We start from the raw sequence: 24,581 nt of genomic DNA, 5'->3' as shown, positions 1-24,581 counted from the left end.
AACATTTCTAATGTATTACAAATAATTTATTAATATTATTTGGAAGCTTAAAATAATATTATTAAACTTTTAAAAAATATATACAAAATTAGAATTAGAATTTAAAATAAATTAAATTTTATAATTATAATTATAATTACAATTAAAAAATTAAAGTAAAAAATATTAAAATTATTAGAGATAAAATAAATTTTCGTATTAAAAATTACAATTAAACTAAATTACTAAAGTTAAAATAAACATGTACTTCTCACCTATGGGATGCCAAATGCCCCACATCACCCAAGTTGCCTCCTCCATTTCACCCTTTGTAACAAATCACAAAAAAATTATATTTGTTAGAAGAGTAGCCAAAGCTAATGCCCTTTTTGTTATATCTATTTAGCAAAACATGATTCTATAACCTAAGAACTTTAGATAGAGTGTGCTTAAAATTGGCAATGGTCCATGAAACAATTTTTTTTATTAAGTCAAAGGCAGAACAATGTTTCAGGCTCTATTGTATCTCATCCATTAAATGTGACTATCTATGAGTGGTGGTGCAAGAGCACCTTAAAATTTTGTTGTGAAATGCAATTAAGTGGTGTAATAAGGTCTAAGGGCAACAAATCATGTGGGATTGAGCCTAATTAAACCCATTTTTTTTTCAAACCCTAAATGGTGGACTTCATCAATTATGGGAGTATGGGCTACCAAGGGTGATCATGATGTAAATCTTTCTTAGGAAGGGTGTTTCATGGTGAATTAGGAGTTTGGTCAATTATGGGACTCATGAGCTACGGAGGGTGATCATGATGTAAATATTTCTTAGGAAGAATGTTTAAAGGTGCATTAGGAGTTTGGGATGGTTTGGAGGTGAATTAGATCACCTAGGAGTGAAATTGAATAGTAGAAGTTAAAAATTATAAAATTACTCAAAAGTTACAACTTTTGCACCAATGTTGCAAGATTGCAACTCCAAGCCTAAAAATCAATTATGCAAAAGTGATCAAAGAGAAGATATAAGGCCTTGGAAACTAATTTGATGGTGGTTGAATTGACCAAGGTAAGAAAGAAAGTAAGATAATCTCCAAATTCATCTCTGAAAGAGACTTTACAAATTTGACAATGAAGTACAAAGTGGAATATCTAAAGCGATATCTCCAACAAATGATTAGGATCACTACTAACCACCAAAACTAAAATTATAGACTAGGGAGGGTGTTCCACCTCTAAATTTACATACAACCAAACCACCTTTAGTCTCTTAACTTTTGATAATACAAGAAGAGTACAACTACATTCCCTAATCATTCATAATGCCAAGCCATCTCCTTTTAAAGGCTTCAAAGAAGTGTATAGAAAGTTATAATAGGTCATTGGTTGACATTATTTTACTATTTTGGCTCCCTTTGTTTAATAATTTGACTAAATAATTCCTTATGCTATTATTGTGAATTTTAGAACCACTTAATTAATTGACTTTATTAAAATTAAGGACATTACATAAGAAGACACTCTCATGTATTACTTGAGAAATGTAAAAGAGAGCCTTGAAATCCTTATTTCAACTATCCTAAGGTAACACCTTAAATGATAACTTCATCTATAGGTTTGGAAAAATCATTCTCCATAATATTTCATATATCTTAAAAACTTTATAAAGTCTTCATTAGGGCTCACCAACATATTAGAGTTATTGAAAGTAATTTGACATGTTTATATCTACCAAACATTATAAATATATGATGGTAGACATAAGAAGACACTTTCATGTATTACTCGAAAAATGTAAAAGAGAGCTTTGACATCCTTATTTCAATTATCCCTAAAATAACACCTTAAATAATTATACTTAATCTTGTTGGAATTCTTTAGAATAACTGAGAAGGGGGGTGGGGGTGTGAATTAGTTATCCAAGGTCCAAATGTACAAATAAAATTTTTCACATCTTAGTGATCGCATATCCATAAAACATTATTATGCATGCATCCATTAGATCATACAACACTTAAACCTTATAGGTTATTTTCCTAGGTCAAAACAACTTTGCAGTAATGTAAACATGAAACATAACAGATTCAATAAAACATTTGACACAAGGATTTTATGTGGAAACCCAATTTGGGAAAAATCTCTAGTAGCGTGCTACTAATTCTCACTCTTCTAAAGTGATGCCTTGTGAAAGGCCAACCCTATTAAAGGTTACAATACAAACTATAAAATGTGACCTACTTAGAGGATTTCAATCACTCTATTAGGAGTGAACCTTGTTAGAGGACTTTAGATCATTCACTTGGAATGTCACCCAATTAAAGGATTTATAAATGATTGTTAGGTCAACCTTAATCCAAAGGATTTACCCAAGGCTAATACAATGATTAGAACGTAATAGTAAGGCTTGATCTAATAAAAAATTACAACTCACTTGCAGATTATAGATCTTTGTTTCAATCCTCCATTTTGCCTGAATTTCACACACTTTAGCTTTGATAGCTTGTTCACCCTTCAAGCATCAATAATACTTTTAAGTCTTCTTGCTTTGCTTGCCAATAATAGTCTCTTTTATTTGGTCACTGAATAAAGGAATACTCTAGACTCCTTTTCTTCCTTAGGTTCTTGCACATGACAACCTTTTCTTGTAACGAACTCTCTCTATAAATAGAGATTTATGATTTTTTCCATTTAACCTCAATCATCTTTTTTTGGGTTAGGTAGGATTAGCTAGAATACAATGAATCTGCCCAGTTTTTCATTTGGTTTCTCTAGAAACTTCTTCCTCAGTCTTCCTTTAATTCACCTCAAAATGGTTTACCTTAAATTTTGTGCTACTAGCTCATCATAGTTATCTTCCACATGCTTCACACAATTCAAGAAAACAAAATAGTTGGCTTAGATTCATCAAATCTTTGATTTAACATGAATACTAGCACTCGGCATCAACTAACCTCTAATGCTTTCCACACATTGTGTTGCTTGACATCCTCTATAAATTCACTCGACACGCAATAGCATTTATTGATGCTTGACACCAACTAAAATTTATGTGCCTTACACTATGTTTGCTCGGCTTGCACTAACTTTTCTTAGCACCTATTGTGCACTCGGTCAAGGAAAACACAATTCTTCTTACTTGTTCTTCTAGACTTAATTAGTGTATTCAACCTTTGCATCCTTAAGTAGATAAAAAATACACTATATTATCATTGTCTTAACTAATCTTGGTGCTCCTTTTTTCATACCATAACTCAACCTTTCCTCTAGGTACTCTTGTTATCACATTTGATCAAATCCTCTTCATCAATCAAACAAATGATACTACTCAAATCAACTAAGTAGTTGTCTTACCAACAAGTAGTAAGTTTGACATCAATTACAAAATAATGATTGAAACACATCCTCATACTTGTATCAATCTTTTCTCAACAATCTCCATCTTTGGTATTGATGGCAATCCAATACAAACAAAAATACAAAAATCAAAATAATTCCTTGTATTGAAATATCTCCCTCTATCAGGAGTTTTCATCTTCTGTATAGGCTACAAAATTCTATTCTGATCAACAAACAATCAACTCTTCCTTATCACTCCCTTCATCTATCATCTTGCATGGCTTCTCCTTTTGATTTTCTCTTATCACTCCCTCTTTCATAAACATCAGGTGCACTATCTCCCTCTCAGCAGATATTTCATATTTCTTTCTCCTTCTAAAGTATTTCTTCCTCTATTTGGTATTCTTCATTTCTCCCTTTACTATTTCTCCCTCTTTGACAAAAATGCCAAAGACTTGTCATCTCAACATGCAGGTGTTAACAATTTTAGTTCCTCCCTCTATCACCTTACTTATGACTAATCTATTGCTTTAGCTCTTTGATTACTTTAAATAGCTCCTAAAGTAAGATCCATTGCATCAATGTGTAACATATGTCATTCATCTCAATTGATGTAGGGCACTATTTATGCTTCTTAAGTAGCTTTGGATAGGGGTATCACCCCTAGTTTACCTCTTAGATACTCATGAGCATCCTTAGATAAAACTTTTGTGAAGATATCAAATATCTTCTCTTTTGTATTCACATATTCCATCCTCACTTCTTTGTCTTGAACTAACTCTCTCAAGTAATGATACTTGATTGCAATGTGCTTAGTCTTTGTGTGCATCACAAGGTTCTTTGATATATTTATAGCACTTGTATTATCACAATAAAGTACCATAGGTTAAATGATTTCCTCCATACCTTTGAGTAGTTTTTTGATCTATACAATGTTTGTATAATTTACTGCACCAACCACATATTCTGCTTCAACAATAGATTGAGAAATGCAATTTTGTTTCTTGCTGGTCCAAGTGACCAACCTCTTTCCTAAGAAAAATGCTTCTCCACTTTTGCTCTTTCTATCATCAATGTTTCCAACCCAATCAACATTAGTGTAGGCTCTTGACTCAAATTTATCATTTTTCTTGTAGTATAAACCATAGTGTTATGTTCCTTTCAAATATCTCATTATTCTCTTAACAACCATCAAATGATTCTTCTTAAGATTAGCAAAGAATTTTGCAGCTATCCCAATAGATAATGCAATGTTAGGTTTTCTATGTACTACATATTGCAATTTTTCAATCATAGACCTATACAATGTTTGAATCACATTAGCTAAATCATCATTCTTTGACAACTTGTGTCATGTCACCATAGGTGTGCTAACTAGTTTTGAATCTTCTAATCCAAAAAAATTCAAATATTTCCTTCACGTACTTAGACTGAGTGATGTATATATTATAGTTCATTTGATATGCTTGCAAGCCACCAAATAACTTGATCTCTCCAAACATAGACATCTCAAATTCTTTCTTCATTTCATTTGCAAATGCCTTAATCCATCTTGACCTCCAAATATGATATCATCAACAAAAAATTCAGCTAGTAAAATACCTTTACCTCCTTCTATCTTCAATTATAGATTGATTTTATCATCATTCCTTTCAAATCCAATCTTCACAAGATAAGTATGAATCCTTTCATACCATGCTCTTGGGGCTTTCTTTAAACCATATAAAGCTTTGTATAATCTATATACCATGTTCTTATTGTTAGCATCAAAAAATCATTCTAGTTGTTTTATGTAAACCTCATCTTCTAATATATCATTTAGAAATAAATTTTTTACATCCATTTGATAAACTTTGAAACCTTTGTGTGCAAAGTAAACAAGCAGAATTCTTACTCCTTCCAATCTTGAAATAGGAGAAAATGTTTCTCCATAGTCTATCCCTTCTTCTTGTGCATACCACTTGCAAACTAATCTTGCCTTATTCCCTATGACTTCACCATTCTTATCTAACTTGTTTCTATACACCCACTTGGTTCCAATCACATTCTTGTACTTTGGTTTGGGAACTAGAGTCCATGTTTTGTTCTTCTCAATTTGTTCAATCTCTTCTTTCATGGCTTTACTCCACTCTTCATTTTCTAAGGCATATCTCACTATCTTAGGTTCATGCATGCTTAGAAAACATGCATCACTTCTCAGCCTATTTCTTGCCATTGGTCCAACATCTCTGTGTCCAATAATTTGTTCAGTAGGGTGATGTCTTTTGACATACTTTGACAATCTTGGTTCTACTCTATTTTCCTCATTTGGTCTATCAACTTCTAAATCACTATGTACTTCTCTATCAGGTAATTCAACATCTCTTTCATGTACACTAATTTTAGAACCAAAATGTGCCTCATTTTCTATCTGCAACTTGGTTCCTTATTGTAGCTTAGTTCTTGAATGCAACTCGACATTCATTGTATATGACTTGATAGTCACTAAAACTTATTGTTTATTAGCAACTTGATTTACATCATCTTCATCAGCAGGCATTCCTTCATAAAAGTATACAAAAGATTTATATTCCTTTGGTTCCTTCATAGGTTCAGCCTTATGTACCTTTGTATATTCATGAAACTTCACATTTGCACTTTCCACAACTTTGTTGTTGTTAGCATTTAAACACATATAAGCTTTACTTCTTGTGGAATAGCCAAGGAATATACCTTCTTCACTTTTAGCATCTAATTTACCATTCCTAAAATCTTTAAGAATATAGCACTTGCTTCCAAATATTTTAAAATATTTTACATTTGGTGAGTATCCATACCATAATTCAAAAGGTGTTGAATGAGTACCTTTCTTGACTTGCACACAGTTCAAGGTATAGACAACTATACTTACAACCTCTCTCTAGTATTTGAAAGAAACATTCTTCTCCATCATGGGTGTCTCAGCATAGTTCATTATAGATTTGTTCCTCCTTTTAGCAATTCCATTTTGTGGGGGTCTTAGGTGTAGATGTATGTCTTTTGATTCCTCTGTTATTACAAAACATCTTAAACTCATTTGATATAAATTCTCCACCTTTGTCAGATCTCATACATTTTAGGCTTTTGCCTATTTCCTTTTCAACTCTAGCTAAGTACCACTTAAATATTTGAAAAGCATCAGATTTCTATTTTAGAAACATAACTATCATCATCCTAGAATAATCATGAACAAATAGGATACTGTACTTGTCACCCTTGTAGCTTTGCACATTAGCTGGTCCACACAAGTCAGTATGAATAATCTCTAGAATTATTTTAGAGGTGTGAGTCTTACTTTTAAAACTAGATTTTGTCATCTTGTCTAACTGATATTGTTTGCAAATTATATTGTTAGGTTTCTTCAATTTAGGAAAACCTCTCACTCTTTTCATGTTACTGATACTGACTAAATTATCAAATTTAACATGAAATAACCTATTGTGCCATAACCATACATCATCAAATTCTACAACAAGACAAGTAGCATTATTCATATCAAGATAAAATAGATTACCTCTGGTTTGATCACCTTTCTCGATTAGTTTCCTATCAGTATCATAGATCTTAACTATCTTGTTCTCAAACTCAACCTTGCAACCTGAACTATTCAATTGTGACACACTCAACAAATTATAGTTAAGTCCTTCAACATAATAAGAATTGTTCTTTAAAATCTTTTCTATGAGTTTGATAGATCATTTTCCTTTTATCAGACAGGGTGCATCATTACCAAACTTTACACTATTTCCATCATAATAATTCAAGGTAATGAACATACTTTTATCTCTAGTCATGTTATGTGAACACCCACTATCAATGATCCATTTGTCCTTCTTGTTCACACAGGACACTAGTGTAGTTTCCTCATCCTCATCAGAATCATCCTTCATTACAACATATACCACTTCATCATCATGGTCATCAAATCCATCTTTGGCTTCCTCTTCTGCAATGTAACAAGACTTTTTACCTTTGTCTTTGTAATCTTTGTTTTCCTCATCTATTTTACTTTTTATTTGTCTCCACTTCCATTTTTCTTCTTCTCTGGACATCCAACAAGAATATGACCAACCTCATTGCAATTAAGACATGTGATAGGTAACTTACCTTTAAATTTGTCTTTTCCTCTATGAAATCTCCTTGCTAGAAGTTCTTCAAGCTATTCTACATCCTCCTCATCTATGTTAGTGTCACTAGAAACATAATTTACCTTTTCTTCTTTTCTTTAGGTTCCTTTGATGAAAACTTAGCTTTGAAAGTAGATTCAACATTGTCAAATTTGAAGTTATCAAAATTAGAGAGCTCAAAGGAATGAGCCTATCTATCAAACCTTCAAGAGTTAGCTTAGAACCTAGTATACATCTTAATTCTTTTATGGCAAAAACTCTAATAGTATAGATGGGTAGTAGTGTTCTCAGTACTTTTCTTAATGCAATATCATCCTCTATCTTACCAGTAGCTCCTTTTATAGCATTAAAAACATATTTTATTCTAGAGAAATATTGAGCAACATTCTCACCTTCTTACATTCTCATATCATTGAACTAACCTCTAAGACTTTTAGATCTAGCTCTCAAAATATTTGCATCTCCTCCATAAATGGTGTGAAGAGCTCATCCCAGATCTTCTTGCCAAATGACAACCATTGATTTCATCAAACTCAACATAACTTAGGGTAGAGGCAATCTCCAACATTTTTTTATTCTATTCTTTCTTCTTTTTTAGATCATCAACAGTTAGGGCTCCAACAAGATTGACATGCTCAGTGATGATGGTAGATAGTGCATGGTCTCCAAGACCTCCTAGGTGTAGCTTCATCAAAAAATTTCATGTAGGGAATTTCTCCTTGCTAAGCTTGGGTACCTCTCTTTTTGACATCTTGATCTTTTGCTTCCAGTACCTTCAAACTAGTCCTCTTAAGCACTATGGCACTCTCATTCCAATTGTTGGAATTCTTTAGAATAACTTGGGGGGGGTGAATTAGTTATTAAAGCTCCAAATGTACAAATAAAAATTTTCATAGCTCAACGAACCCATATTCATAAAACCTTATTATGCATGCATCCATTAGACCATACAACACTTCAAAAATTTAGGTTACTATCCTAGATCAAAACAACTTTGCATAAATATAAACATGAAGCATAACAGATTCAATAACACATTTGACATAAGAATTTTATGTGAAAACCCAATTTGGAAAAAACCACTAGTAACATGCTACTAATTCTCACTCTTCTTAAGTGATGCCTTGTAAAAGGCCAACCATTTTAAAGGTTACAATACACACTGTTAAATGTGACCTGGTTAGAGGATTTCAATCACCCTATTAGGAGCGAGTCTTATTAGAGAACTTTAGATCATTCACTTGGAATGTCACCTAGTTAAAGGATTTACAAATTACTATTAGGTCAACCTTAATCCAAAGGGGTTACCCTAGACTGATACAATGATTAGAAAGTAATAGTCAGGCTTGATCTAACAACAAATTACAACTCACTTGCAGATTAAATATCTTTTTTTCAATCATCCATTTTACTTGGCTTTCACACACTTCAATTTTGGTAGCTTGTTCACCCTTCAAGAATTCATACTCTTAAGCCTTCTTGCTTTGCTTTCCAATAACGACCTCTTTTATTCAGTCACTAAATGAAGCAATGCCCTAGACTTCTTGTCTTCCTTAGGTTCTTGCACATGATAACCTTTTCTTCTGACCAGCTCTCTCTATAAATAGAGATTTATGATCTTTTGTCATTTAACATCAATCATCCATTTTTGGGTTAGGTAGGATAAGGTAGGATACAATGAATCTACCCACTTTTCCATTTGGTTCCTCTTCAAACTTCTTCCTCAATCTTCCTTGAACTCACCTCAAAATGGTTTACCTTAAATTTTGTGCCATCAGCTCATCATATAGTTATCTTCCACATGCTTCACACAATTCAAGAAAACAAAATAGTCAACTCAGATTCGTCAAATCTTTGATTTAACATGAATACTAGCACTCGACATCAACTAACCTATGATGCTCGACATCCACTATCAATTCACTTGGCACGTACTAAAGTTTATTGATGCTTGACACCAACTAAACTTTACTCACCTTACACTATGTTCACTTTTCTCAACTCCAACAAATTTTTTGCTTGGCTTGCACTAACTTTTCTCGACACCTACTATGCACTTGATCAAGCTTGGTAGACACAATTCTTCGTACATGTTCTTTTAGACTTAATTAGTGTATCCAAACTGTGCAACCTTGAGTAGATAAGCAATACACTATATCATCATTGTCTTAACTAATCTTTGTATTCCTTTTTCATACCATAACTCAATCTTTTCTCTAGGTGCTCTTGTTATCAAATTTGATCAAATCCTCTTCATCAATCAAATAAATGCTAGTACTCAAATCAACTATTTACTAGCAAGTAGCAGGTTTGACATTAGTGACAAAATAATGATTGAAACACATCCTCATACTTGTATCAATCTTTTCTCAACAAATCCATAGGTTTGAAAAACTCATATTCTCCACAAGGTTTCATATATCTTAATAACTAAATAAAGTCTTCATTGAGAATCACCAATATTTATAGTTATTGTAGGTAATTTGAGATGTTCTATCTACCAAACACTACAAATATGTAGATAGCAAGCAATAATGATGATAAGACAAACACATGGTGTAAAATAGGATAGAGTCGTATGAGCCCAATATGTCTTGTACAAAAGTTATTTCCATAAAATTAAAGAACTGACATACTATAAATATTAGTTGATCCTACATATATGATACAATAGATAATGTAGGAACATCTCCATACACAAACAATCAAAATCAATAAAGAAAAATTAGTCACTTTACTTAATTTAAATAATTTCTTCAAAAAACCCATTTGAAAGAGATTTTGTCCAGATAAGAGTGTATCTTGTTTAATTGTTTAATTGTTATCCTAAGATGTCTCTTTATTTTGATCCAAAATAAAGAAGTGATAACCAAAGTCACACCATCTTTAAATTGTTAGTGTCTCTATTTTGTCAAATAAATATGTGACCATTAACATGCAAGCCTTATGCCACACCATCCTAAATGAACTATCTATTAATAGATCAAGAAATCCCATTATTAACTTGATACATACAAGGGATGTTAAGTAAAAGGAACCCAATGGAGGTCACCCATTTAACTTTCACAGAAAATAATTGTTTAAAGGATCCATGTATTACCAAAGTGCCAACTTTGATGACCAGACTCCATGGCAATTTGTATTTACCCTTTTTCACAAATCCTCTCAAGAAGGGCCACAGATTTATCACCACCCAAGCACTGCAAATAACTTGTCCTTCACTTTACATTACCCATCCACAATTTCCAAAGTGCTCTGAACTAAAGCTACTAAGTTAATCAATACTACTATAGTTGGTGGAATGAACAAAGGAGAAGAATTGAAGGTAAAATCACCCTCATTACCCTCCTCATTCTCACCACCTTTTGGGGTTACAAAAAAAGATATTTTAGACAATCCTATCAAATTCATCACAATATCAAATAATGCAAACAATTGTGAAGATAATCTTGATATCAATGTCATCCTCTAATTATTCCACCATTCTCTTGTAGAGTAACCCACCATAAGATATCCAGAATGATCATTTCCATACATTGAAAGGAATAAACTAGCTGCAACTATAAATGTGGGGTCTTCAATATGCAAGAATAATAATGTATCTCCATTATTTTTAGAGAAAGATATTAACTACAATGTTCACAAATACCCAAAGTAGTTCAATGAAATAGAATACTAGAAAGAAATACTGGAATAAAAGGAACCTAATTTTTATCTAAGAACTTTGATCTATTATTGAATGATTCATTGTAGCTTACCTTGGGAAGGAATGATTTGCTACTCAATAAACCAAATGTGGGAAATAACACATAAACCAATATTGGAATTGGGATGATTGGCAAGATGGTACAATAAGCATAAAGCATCCTCTAGCAAAGTATGAATTGTCTTTTCATACCCCAAAAAGGAGACAATCTGCTTATCAATATTTCTAACAATCATGTGCCCCATCTCTTTTGTTGCAAAAGAGTGTTTGGACCATTCCTTGGTGGAAATTCGATGAAATCAGGCTACTCAGGGGCATAATATATTGAATGCCAATCTACGCTATGAATTTTCAGCCCTGTCATGACATCCTCAATAGAAGATCCATACATCCACCCCACATGTAATATGTCACAAATTCACAATATATATTACTATTTTTTTTTAATCAAGTACTTATCTATTTTTTTGGCTTGATTATGTGGTTATTATTCTCATAAGGAATGTAAGGTGCTGATGGCTTGAACATCACATACTAAAGGTTGATTATTAGACTAAAAGTGTTAAATAGTTGAAGTTGACTTTCATTTCCAAACTTAATTATATAAAATGATAACAATATATATAAATTGATAATTTATGTTTGTCTTTTTAGAAGATTATTCCTCAAATAGAAATTAGGCTTACCTCTCTTCCCCAAGAAATTTTGGTTTCATAGCTACAACTCGCAACCGTCAGAGCTTCCTCTATAGCCAGTGAAGCACATGACTTATTTTGGAACTCATTTTCTCTCATAATGGCCTGAACATATGTTACAAGAGCAGAAGATACTCTAAATGCACTTCTTAGAGCTTCATCTTGAAACACTGTAGGAAACAAAAGAGCTTAATTTTTTCTACAATAAACAATTTTCCAAATTTAGTTCTCCTTGAGGATAAGTGGAAGATTAGCCCAAATCCCAAATGATGAGCTAAACTTCTACAAAGGTTATCAAGGGGATAAATTAGAAAAAGTTTTAAATCCCCATTTCATGCAAAAAGAAACACTTTATTTTGGTTGGGCATTGCTTGCTTGTTTCCTTACCTTTTTCCTTGATACTAAGACATTTTTCCTTATTGCTCTATTGATCTGTAGATGGGATTCCATATAAACCTTTTCTTCTATGGAAGTAGCATGTTCCTACATAAAGGGGGCCTTGGGTTGCATTCATTCCTTTGAAAATGATCTAAATATATTTCAAAGAAACCCTAACCCCTAGTTAGTTAACTAATTTCTAAATGGTCACATTTTCCTAACCAGACATATTACAATATTTAAATTCACTTACATTGAAAGTTGATTTTAACTTATTTCCAAAAGGTTCATCCTCAAGGGTTCCATAAAACAACCATGGAAATTGAATAAAACCATAGTGTCTTTCAGAAGGGCAGTCTATATAAAAGAAAATAGCATTTTTTATTATTCTCGAGTCATAGATGTGCATATCACAATCCAAATTAAGAATGAAAGGAGCGTTTCTCATCGGTCCCGAAACCCTTGCCTAAGAATTCACCACCACCAATGTTATATAATGACAATAAATTCAAAGTGTGTTTGTTTGCATCACCAAAACAAATAATAGAAGACAATTAAGAACTCCATATCAAATAGGCTCTTCCATCAATATTTTTATGTTATAAATATACTGATTATAAGGTATATGGACCCTTGAAAAGATCTCATGTCTTTGTTGAAATGATTGATGTTCGAACTCACAGTTTCAGCATAGCTTTTTTAACCATCACCATCACCATCATTCTTACAAGCAAGGAAAATTTTTATTGATGATAATAAAGATTGAGGATGGAGTGTGAGTTAATATCTCCATAGATTAGATTATAAAATCTCAGTTAGCTAGTTGGAATAATGCATGTTGAATGTATTAAATAATACATGATAAATATGCAAAATATAAAGTGGAAAATAATGATATTTTTAGAAGCTGCAACCTCTATAAAAGACTATATAATGTAATTTTTTTAAGAGGTTGCAATACGTAATAGATCAGCATGGAAGATCAATAAAATAATTGTGTTTGTGTAAAATTCTTGCAATGCTCTATTTTGCCCTATTTTAGCAAGAAAATATTTATGAAACAAGATGGATAGTAGCAACAAACGAAGACAAGAAAAAGAATTAAGCACTACTATGCCCAGATGTAACAATTTTCACACAATAATGAATAATAACCCTTAACCCAAACATGAGTCTAAAAATATTTTGTTTACAAAACAAAATACTTCTAAAATCTAGCAGCAAATCCTACTGAAAAACAAGATATAAGCATAACCGAATTAGTACCATAGCATTTAGAGCTCCAACTTTGTAATGATGGTTAAACAGTGGCCTTTTTTCTCTTGTAACGTATACTAAGTTTGGAGAACAAAACCTTCATTTCCTTGGCCTTCTCTGTTTTCATGAAGAACCTGTGCATACAAGTAGAACATATTTGCAATTAGAATTCAATTTTGAACAAGTCATGGAAAATTTGAAAAAGAATTCATTTTTCCATAAGTCAAGGAAAAGAATAATAGTATTCCAAAAGGTTCTTTCATGATGGTGATGTTATTAGTAATTTATCATCACCTTCACTATACTCGAATGGTTTTTAGCATTGAAGCTTTTGTACATGAAATCATCAACTCCATTCTCGGAAGTAGATGGCAATGTGACATGTCTTGTCTTGAATGCATCAGAAAACCTTTTCTTCATACATATATATTCAACCTGCCAAAAAAAATGCAATTTTTCTTAAAGCTACTTACATATATCATCATTTTCTTGTAGAATTAATGTCTACTACTTGAGATTATAATACATGATAGCCAAAGAAGCCAAGGATATATGTTTTAAAAAATTAACACCTACTTGGGTAATGTTTAAATTAATTATAGTTTTAGCAAGATACATCAAATTTAAACTAAAAGATTTGGGAAAATAGAGTAAAGTCCTATACAACAATCTCAAGTCTAGTTAAAATTGAATAGGTATTTATAATACCTTCATAACATGTCATTTTTGGAGAAATTTTGTATCTAATGACTTGGGTGTTTTGGAGAAATACATTAATGGAACCCTTAACTCAATATTGAAGTTCTTGCAGAAGGGCACCCATTGTAAGGAAACTTGCAACATAGAATATAATTGTTTCCACATAACCCATTATAGATCTAAAATAAATATGTAACTAAAATCCACATGCAAGAGAATAGATAACATACCATCAAAAATGTGACACAAGATATACCTTCATTGAGGGAAAAAAACCCAGCCTCCAAAAGAATTCTTCACCATGTATTATTTAGCAAAAATATCATTGCAATACAACCACAGAAGCCTTCAAAGCCATAGCCACAACCAAGCAATCCATGTGAACAAGCATGAATCCACACATCTCATGTCATGCTTCCAACCTTCACAAATGCTTCCTTGGCTAACCTATTAAGACTTGTCCCACTCGACTCTTGTCCTTTTCTTCCTTCTATCTTCTCACACCAACAACTACCCTTGTGGTTGCTTCTATAGTAGCAAGTCTTACAAAAATACCAAGCAGTATTATATAAACCATGTGCTACCTAACCCCATTTACCCCACATTTAATATTGAAAATTTTAATTCTTTTCTCCAATATTGAATAATTGCATCAAATATTATCACAATGTTACAATACAACTCATCAAGTATATCTCATGAGAATTTTTATATGTTGCATGTCCATCTAGGTGCAACATTACATAATAAAATAAAATAATACAATATAACAATATTATGCAATGTGTGCAACACCCATTATCTCAACAATCTCCCACTTGTTGTATGCATTGCATAGGATCAATCTGTAGCCACATAAATCTCCCAACACATCCACCATAATGGATCAAAGTACATGAAGTGCTCCATCCTAGTATTCACAAAAAAATAAAAGTATCTAACATCTCAAACATGAGAGAAACCACATTCTATTATGCCACTGCCACCAGACATATATAGAAGCCATCCAAAGAGAAAGCCACCCAACTTGTCACATTAGAAGATCATAAAATCCTACACAAACTAAAATGAAAAGAACAAAAACCCGATCCAAAGGTAATCACATGTATCTATAGTTGTCAAAATATCCATAGCTTAAATAGCACCCATAGCAAATGCCAAACACATCCAACTATCCATACCTCCAAAGGTATACCAAGTGAATCTCACATCATCAACATATCCAATCTATAGCCTGCAATCACACGCCTTAAGAGCAATACCTACCACATATATACCAAGAAGCTCCTACTATAAAAGATAATGTCAAACCTATAACTAATCCACTCATAACATCTCAAAGAAGTGAATCCATGTAATCTTAAGGACATCAACAATACATAAACCAATAACCTACAAGAAGAACTCTCATAAAAAGTCTCCAACACTCTCCCAAGTTCTCCATAACCAATAGAGGAAAGAGATAAAACAATAACCATGTAATCTCTCACATGGCATACATGAGCACAAACAAGTGATCAAAATCTCTAACCAATCTCAAATCTAGTGTAAGAAAAATTGAACATCCAAGAAGATAACTAAGAACAAAGAGAAACTATGCAAATCATAACTTGTATCATGTCCTTCTACACATACCTCTAGATGTAAATTGTGTAGGTATGATCTCCTCCATAAAATCCCAACCAAGAAACCTCAATAAAATCCAAACCATACCATATAACTAATTATGGATATAAGCCTCTCACAAGAAGATCAAACTCATAAAGCATTCCTAACTCAAGGAATATGCCAAATATAAAACCATCTCCCAAACGCAACCATCATAAAAACATATGAAAATGGAGATAACCAATGCTAAACCATCTTTCAAATGAACCCTCCAAAACTAATTCATGTACCATAACTCAAGATCCATATCTATGAAAGACAAGCATAAATAAAATGCACCTAAGAGAAACAATGGATTATACCTCTCAAGTAACAAATATTTCTCCAATCCAAGAGAAATCAACATCACTACCATCTCTAAGTATCCATGAGCACCTGCAACCAATCAATCCATGCCAACTCCAAATGCAACATATAAATATCATGAAGTATCTAGCTTATGATCAATTTACTCAATACCAAGAAATTAAACTAAGATCATTTTCAAAGTTCCAACCATGGCCTCAGGAACATAAACATGACAGCATGATCTAACCATCTTAACCAAAGAGATAAAATGCTCCATATGAATATACTATAACATGTCAAAACTCTAAATGTGCATCAAGATTATATCATGATATAATAATGAAATCATCCTAACACCAAGGATAACATGTCAAATGAAAGCATAAATCACACATTTACTAAGAACCTCATTAGTCCTCAAGATGAAACCATCTCCATACACCATGAAGAAAACCATCTCCACATACCATGAAGAACCATCTCCATACACCATGAAGATAAAATGTGTACAATGCAAATTTCAAAGACGCTTTTGCAGCAACATTATCTAAGAAAAATCTCCAACATCTACAAACACTCAATAAATATATTAATGCCAATAGCACCCACTCAATTTTGGTACCAAGTCACCCATGGCATCATAAAATCCATCTCCTACATGAAGATCCTCCAGGTCTACACTCACACAACCAAAGTGTTAGTACCAAGTGAAACCAAGAAGATACAAACCAAACTAGGAAGTAATCCTCCACTATCACCTCATCACTGCTACAAGCTCCCACTAAATCATGTATCCAAGCTATCCATGATATCATGATGAAAAAGCATCTTCTAATATCTAACCATGAGAATCAACCAAGGCATCAAACCATCAAAAAAAAGTGCACATCATGAGCTCCTTAAAAGAAATCAAATAACCATAATCCTCAAACCAAGAAGATATACCACCATAACCAAATAAGGAATCCAAACTATTGAACATCAAGGATGCACCTATATATCTAATCATGTCATGCCAAAATCCATGGCATTGTGATCACATCTCTGAACTAAACATCTAACTCTCAATATATCTAACCTGTCAGCATAAAATAGTCAACCATAATCCTTCACTATGACTATACCTGGTAACAACATCTCATCCCTTCTATATGAAGAAAAATCATAAAATCATGTGACTTAGGGCATAGACAACCCAAATCCAAGCTACCAATCTAAATATGCATCAATAATGAAAGATCAATGGGCAAAGATAACCCATAATCAAGCTATAAATTTAACCTATAAGTATAGACCGCTTACAACACTGCATAACTTGTAAACCCATCAAGTCATCATACATATCCAAACCTAATACTGATAAGCATATCATCATGAGACCAAATTGAAATATGAACTGAGTATATAATTACATCAAATCTTAAATCTTTAAAATATACAATGTCATAAACTCACAATGCTACCATAATCAATATATACCATAAACAGTTCAAATTAATATATCACCAAATAAACCATACCAAACCTATATCGAATTTGAGCCAATGTATAGAGCTCTCCAAAAACTTTCTGTTGACTACTGAAAGTCAAAAATTTGATTCTGTATGTCCAAGATATGCCCTAATTTGTGTTTAAAATAAACAACATCTGACTTTTAGGCTCTTAAAACCTAACAAAATGTCAAAAATAACATAACCAAATCTACACCAAGTTATAGTGCTCTGAAATAGCTTTCCAATGCCTTAAAAAAGTCTCAATTTTGATATCCTAAAATAAAGTTATAGTTGTTTTACTAAGACAGTCTTTTTACCATTTTCATTGCAACTTTTTTTGTGATGAAAATTTTGACGAAATTAAATTTGATGGCCATCATGGGTTGAAACTAAAAAACTCTTTCATTTCCTCTAAACATAGCCAAATGTTAACCCAAATCCAATGGTGAGATTTGTTTTTACCCAAGAGGTCATTTCTGCAGCTCCCCACTAAATTCCTCATTTAAATGAAACATCTGAAAAACTCTTTTGTCCAACAATTTCACACGCCCAAAATCTTACAATATCCTATCATAAGAACAAATCCAAAACCCTCAGACCTGCAATAAAAACTTATATATCTTTCCTTTTATTTTATCCTCTCATGATTCAATCTAGGGTTACAATAATAAAACCATAGCTCTAATACCACTTTTAAGAAAACTTGCAACAAATAATATAACCATTTCTACATAACCTATAATCTGATATGAAATAAATATGTAATTGAAATCCACATGCAAGAGAATAGACAACATATCGTCAAAAATGTGACACAAGATATAGCCTAGGAAACCCTCATTGAGAGAAAAAACCTAGCCTCCAAAAGCATTCATCACCATGTATTATTTAGCAAAATTATCATTGCAATACAACCATGACAGCCTTCAAGTCATAGCCACAACCAATCAATCCATGTGAATAAGCATGAATCCACACATCCCATGTCATGCTTCCAACCTTCACAAATGCTCCCTTGGTTAACTTGTCAAGCCTTGTCCCACTCGACTCTTGCCCTTTTTGCCTTATGCTTTCTCACACCAACAACTACCCTTATGGTTACTTATATAGTAGCAAGTCCCACAAAACCACCAAGTGGTATTACATAAACTATGTGCTACCTAACCCCCTTTATCCCACATTTAATATTAGAAATTTTAATTCTTTTCTCCAATATTAAATAATTACATCAAACATTATCACAATATTACAATACAACTCATCAAGTATATCCCATAAGAATTTTTACCTATGGCACGTTCATTTAGGTGCAAAATTACATAATAAAATAAAATAATACAATATAACAATATTATGCAATGTGTGCAACACCCATTTGTTTGCAAATTCCAAGGTCTCCACCATAGAGTGGAAAGTAATAGGAGACCCACCATCATCTAATACATAATATGCAATTTTTTCTATAGGATAAGCTAATGCAAGCATTGAAACAACAGTGTTTGCAGTTATAATAGCAGATTCCTTAAAAGGGTCAGTTGTGGTGATAATTATATCCATAGGAAGAAGCTTAGAAGCAATTTCTACACCATCTTGTAACACAAATAATAATGAAAGTTTATAACTAATACATAAAATGTAAAGTTTTAAGTAATACAAGCCGTATAATATTGATATTAAACATGGATGGTGTTTCTCTTTTGTTCGCCAAAGTGCAAGCCTCTCGGATATGCTTTGTACTCAACCGACAGCCATACCTAGTTGAGATTAAAAAACAAATTGCAAACAAAACTAAAGCTCGCAGCAAAAAGCAATGATCCATATTACTCCGTAATATTCATCAAGGGAATACAATAAATGATATGTCAAGAAACTAAGTAGAAGCAACAGGTGAAAGCATGAAAAAGCTATATAGACATATGACATATGAATGTACTTCTCATGAAAAAGAGCTATTACAGTCACTCGAACTTAAGTGTACTTTCTCCATTAGTTAATGAGAATACTAATCATCACAGTCCAAATTATTTGAGAGAATACAATAATTCTATGTGGATAGTGTGTTCATAGTTGTGAGTTTTATAGAGAGGAAGCTTCGTTGAATTGTAGTTTTGACCAATAGATTTTCTTGTCGTGAAGCTCATACTTATCTGTATTGATTATGAACCTTATGTTCTTGGCATTAAGGATGCTCCTTGCAACATCTAGGTTAATAAATGTTTCTAGAAGTTCAAGAAATGACAATTTTCTTGCTTTCTTGGAAAGACTCAGATGCTCTTTCAGTGGAGGTAAGAGAGCTAAGACAATACGACACTTTTAATTATTGCTATATGTGTTCATTTCACATCCAGTATTTTGACTATTATTATTGTTATTGTAATTTCCTCTTTGTTTTATATATGCGCTTCCAACGCAATCCTGTCTTTCAATCAAATATGTTTCTTTCCCTTGTTTTTTTTCAATATTTTTGAGGGGAACTGGATTACTCAACAATGTTTATTGGACTGTTTGGAATGTATTTGTTAAGATTCTACACTAAGACACTGAGACACTAAGTTAAATGTGCTTGTATTAAAAATAATAATTAAACTTTAGTTTAAGAGAAGAGTTATTAATTTAGAATATTATTTTTATTCAAAATAAATAATATTAGAAGCTTTAAGCTTAATCAATTATTATCTTTGACATAAATTTGTGTTGTTATTATGAAAAGAAAGTTGACATTATAACAATGTTATTTGATCAATAGTGGAGTTCTATTGTCTTCAAAAGGAGTAATATTTATTTATTTTATTATTTTTTAAGTAATGTCTAAAATTTACTAAGTTGTTAGACAACAACCGTAGTACAAGTAGAAGTAGGTGGGAGGGGAATCCCATCATCCAACTTGTTGCGTACATCAATAAAGTTGGAGACACGCAAGGAAATGTCTCATTATATTATTTAGTACAGAGTTATCATATCAGTTTATAAATACTATTTTATTAATTGCGTAGTACTATTGTTTCAATAATTTATATATTCATTGAATAGATCAAGTTTATTCTCTTCATTGTGGTATCTGTGGTGCTTGACTACATCCATATTGATTAATGTAGGTATGTGGCATGCATATAGAAAAATGGTGTTCTACATGTTGTTAGAAACTCTTATTGTGTCAAGGCTTAATGGCAATAAACTAAGGGTGCTCAAGTCGGATTGAAACTAGTGTATGATGGTCATGGGTGTAAGACAATCTAGATGGGAGTGACAGTTGCATCTCCATTGGGTATTTGCTAGTCCAACATCTATCATGAATGAGATTATCAATGAGTTCTATATTTCTATTAGTTTTCATATGACGGTAAACTAATGGCATATTATTTTAGTGATGGAAAGCTTTTTGTCTCATCTCTTTGATGATTTTTACCGAAATGAAATGATGGAATCTATAATGCTCATACGATATTTTCCTTGTGCGTGTGTCAAGTTTGATGGTTATTACCTGGCATAAACCTCATGTGGGCCAAATAATTGCTTTGTCATTGATTTGGTGATTTAATGAGAGTCAATAATTTTTCAGAATTGAACACAAAACACCGTCTAAGATAGTATTGGCTATGAGAACTTAGTGTATTCTAGTACCAATCTACACAAGATGATAGTTTTGAAGAGAAGAGTTGCACATAGAATTTTGAGTGCAAGGAGAGCCTTGAGTTTGGATAAAATATATTGGTAGTTTGATTCATAGAATTAATTTGAAGGAAATGAGAAGTCGTAAAGTCAAATGGTAGTGATTAAGGGTTTTTTTTTTGGAAAAGGAAAATAGAAAAATTAGTGAAGGTATTTTTATATAGTTTATCGAAAAATTATCAATGTCAATTTTAAGTTAAAAATATAGTGACATTTTTCAAAGGAGAGTAATTAGATGAAGTAATACAAGACAAAGTGAGAAGCTACCTACAATCAAAATGGAAGTCAAAATTGATATGGAGATTATATCTGACATTAATGTGATTGACTTTGGAAAACTTAAAAAAGAACTTGTTTAGAAGTTTCTTATAAAAAAAATTGATTGGGCTTTATAAGATTATTGTACATTCTGAGTACTACTTTTGGAAAGTAAGGGATAATAAATATCAAGCATGAGCTTGGTGTTATGAAAGGTTGAAGGAATTTTCATCATATCAAGCCACCTTCTCACTTTGAAATGGTGTTTTATGTGAGAAACACACACGCACACACAAAAAAAAAAAAAAAAAGTTTATATTGTTCATAATTTCATGTCTTTGTAATTAAATGATTTAATCCCTTTGAAAAACCCACCATTGTTATTAATCTCTCTACACACACACATCAACCTTATAGTTTTTGGATAACAAACTCATTAACCAAGTGTACAACTAATGTAAGATAGATTGCTTACTAGCCCTTTTCTCCACTGAGGAATTACCTAGGCTTCCTCCTAGCCTACTAGGGTTCCCCTTTGGCACCCTAACCTCAAGAGGATATCTATCCTACCCTCCACACTTTACTATCCAGCTACACCAATGATTTCATAACTTGCATCCATCCTAGGGACATTCCAACTTGTTCCCCAAACTCACAACTATACCAAAAATGGACATTCTACTTTCAACCAAGAGTGAGGGATTCAATTTGACGGATTTTGGAATTCAACCAAACTTTTGGCTTCAAAATCCATAGCTCTCCTTATTAGTTCTTTCAAACCTAGCAAAAATGTCCTAATTAGGCCTAGTTGAATTAGGCCTCCAAATTTAGTTTTTGGGCAAAAACTCCAAATTTCTCTTAACAAGGTGGAAAATCATTCTCAAATATGGATACCCTTTTGGTAATACTAAAATATTTTGTGGGTCATGGGTCCTCAACTTGTCCGTACACCCCTTTGCTACTTTTATGCCTAAAAGCAAGGGTTTCAAGCATTTATAATCAACACCTATTAGGGTCTCATGGAATGCATAGAAGAAATTGTCTTAGAAACTTATCTTCACACACATACCATCCTAATATATCCCTCCTCCTTCTAAAACTCTCAAGTTGAACTATCCAACACATTCAATCCACCAAATCCTACTTGCTAGCATTGTGATCACATAGCCATGTATTGAAAGCTTTCCTAGGGCATCACTTGAAATATGGAAAACCAGTTTTTCCATGCTTCTCCTTTTTGTATATACACTATAAAAAGACTCCACTTCCATGTCCCTCAAGACCATGATGATTCAATGGTAAGGATTCATGGGGGAGCCATTTTTCACAACAATTTCCAAAACATAACAACAAACTGACTAATTGCAAATGATTTTCAACCTTTGAACAAAAGAACTCCTACCAACTTGCAATATAAAAAAAAATTACTATAAGAGCATGGACTAAAAAGATAAAATGAAAATAGAAGTTCACTAATCCATTCAAGTGCTCATGTAATTAAAAAACCTTTGACTTCTATCAATTTTGGAACAATATTATATTGGTTTCCAGTTTCAAAATTCACTCATTACAAAATCTAACCCTTGGAATGGGTCTCCTTCATGATTTTATAGGTTCCTCGAGAGGTTTCAAATAGTTATCCAAACTATCAACCTTATTCACTTGAAAATGCATCATTTTGTCAACATCTTGTCAAGCAATTTTTCAAAGTTGTTGACAACTTTTTGCATCTCTTAGCAATTTTTCCATGTGACCCTTGGAAACTGCCAAATAGGCCTATTATGGTCTCTTTATGATGTCTAGGCATGATTTGGACCAAATTTTCTTAGTTGACAACATTTTGTAACAAGTTGACAACTTCTGACAACTTTGCCTCAAATGAAAAATTATGACCTCCAACTTGTGTAAAAAGACATGTAAGAACACCATAGAGGAAAAATTCACCTCAAAACCAACTTTCCCCAAACTTTTATGGTATGAGACTCATGACCCTAATCTTGCATCCTAGCATTCTAAACACAAGGTAAGCAAAACAACTAAAAAACAATTAGAATGGATTGAGCCTAGTCAAATCCATCTAGGAGCAAACATGCATGACCTTCTAAGATCTAAAAACAACCAAATAAATTGGCTATGGTCACTACATGCCAAAAACCAAAATGTGAAACTAGGACTAGGGGTTAACCTAGGTGCTCCTACACCATACTCCCCCAAACACAAAGAGTTCAATCCATCCTTGGATTGAGAAAAGCTAGAGTCTATGCCCAACTTCTTGAAGTCTGCCTCTTTGATCCAAGTAGCCTCGACATCTTCTTTTTCATGCCACTTGACAAGATGTTCCCAATACGTTGTTGTCCTAGTCTTCTTGTAAACCCTTGAATCAAGTAGCTTTTCAGTTGCCTTAGATGGTGGAGGAGTTAAATTCAAGTATTCTACATCTTGAGTGACTTCTGTCAATATTTGATCAACATCTGGAGTAGGGCCTTTGTACCTAACTAGGTCAACAACATTGAAGATTGATGATAACCCAATATCTTTAGGAAGCTCCACATTGTAAAAATTGTTACCATACTTGACCAGTATTTGGCAAGGTCCCAACCTCCTCATCTGAAGCTTATGAGGAACTCCCTTCTGCAACCTTGCTCTATTTAGATGAACCATCACAAGATCTCCAACTTGGTTGCACATCTCTCTTACTATCATCCATATTATGCTTGAGTTTCTTAGCATTTTCAGTTAGGGTCTTCCTTACTATTTCATGCAGTTCCCTCACGGAGTGAAAAAAGTCCTCAACATAGCCACTACCTATTGCATGATCCTTCAACTCTCTTAGTTCAAATGGTCCTCTAGGATGCAACCCATAAATAATTTCAAAAGGGCTCTTACCAATTGATCTGTTGACTGTATCATTATATGCATATTCAGCCTGCCCAACAAGTTGATCCCAAACTTGGCCATGTTCCTTTTTAAGGCACCTTAGTGAGTTTCCAAGAATCCTATTGATGACCTCCAT

The 24,581-nt window shown here is 32.7% G+C and overlaps 1 pseudogene; it reads right to left on the bottom strand.

Moving 5' to 3' along the window:
• LOC149554489 (cellulose synthase-like protein H1) overlaps positions 1-24,581 on the bottom strand; it is a 30,327-nt pseudogene extending 5,746 nt beyond the window's left edge.

This window comes from Cupressus sempervirens, chromosome 5 (assembly GCF_028749045.1).
Source record: "Cupressus sempervirens isolate cs-2001-9-10 chromosome 5, ASM2874904v1, whole genome shotgun sequence".
In the NCBI taxonomy this organism is placed as follows: Eukaryota; Viridiplantae; Streptophyta; class Pinopsida; order Cupressales; family Cupressaceae; genus Cupressus; species Cupressus sempervirens.
The sequence above is the reverse complement of the archived record's forward strand: the minus strand, read 5'-3'. Positions and strand labels throughout refer to the sequence as shown.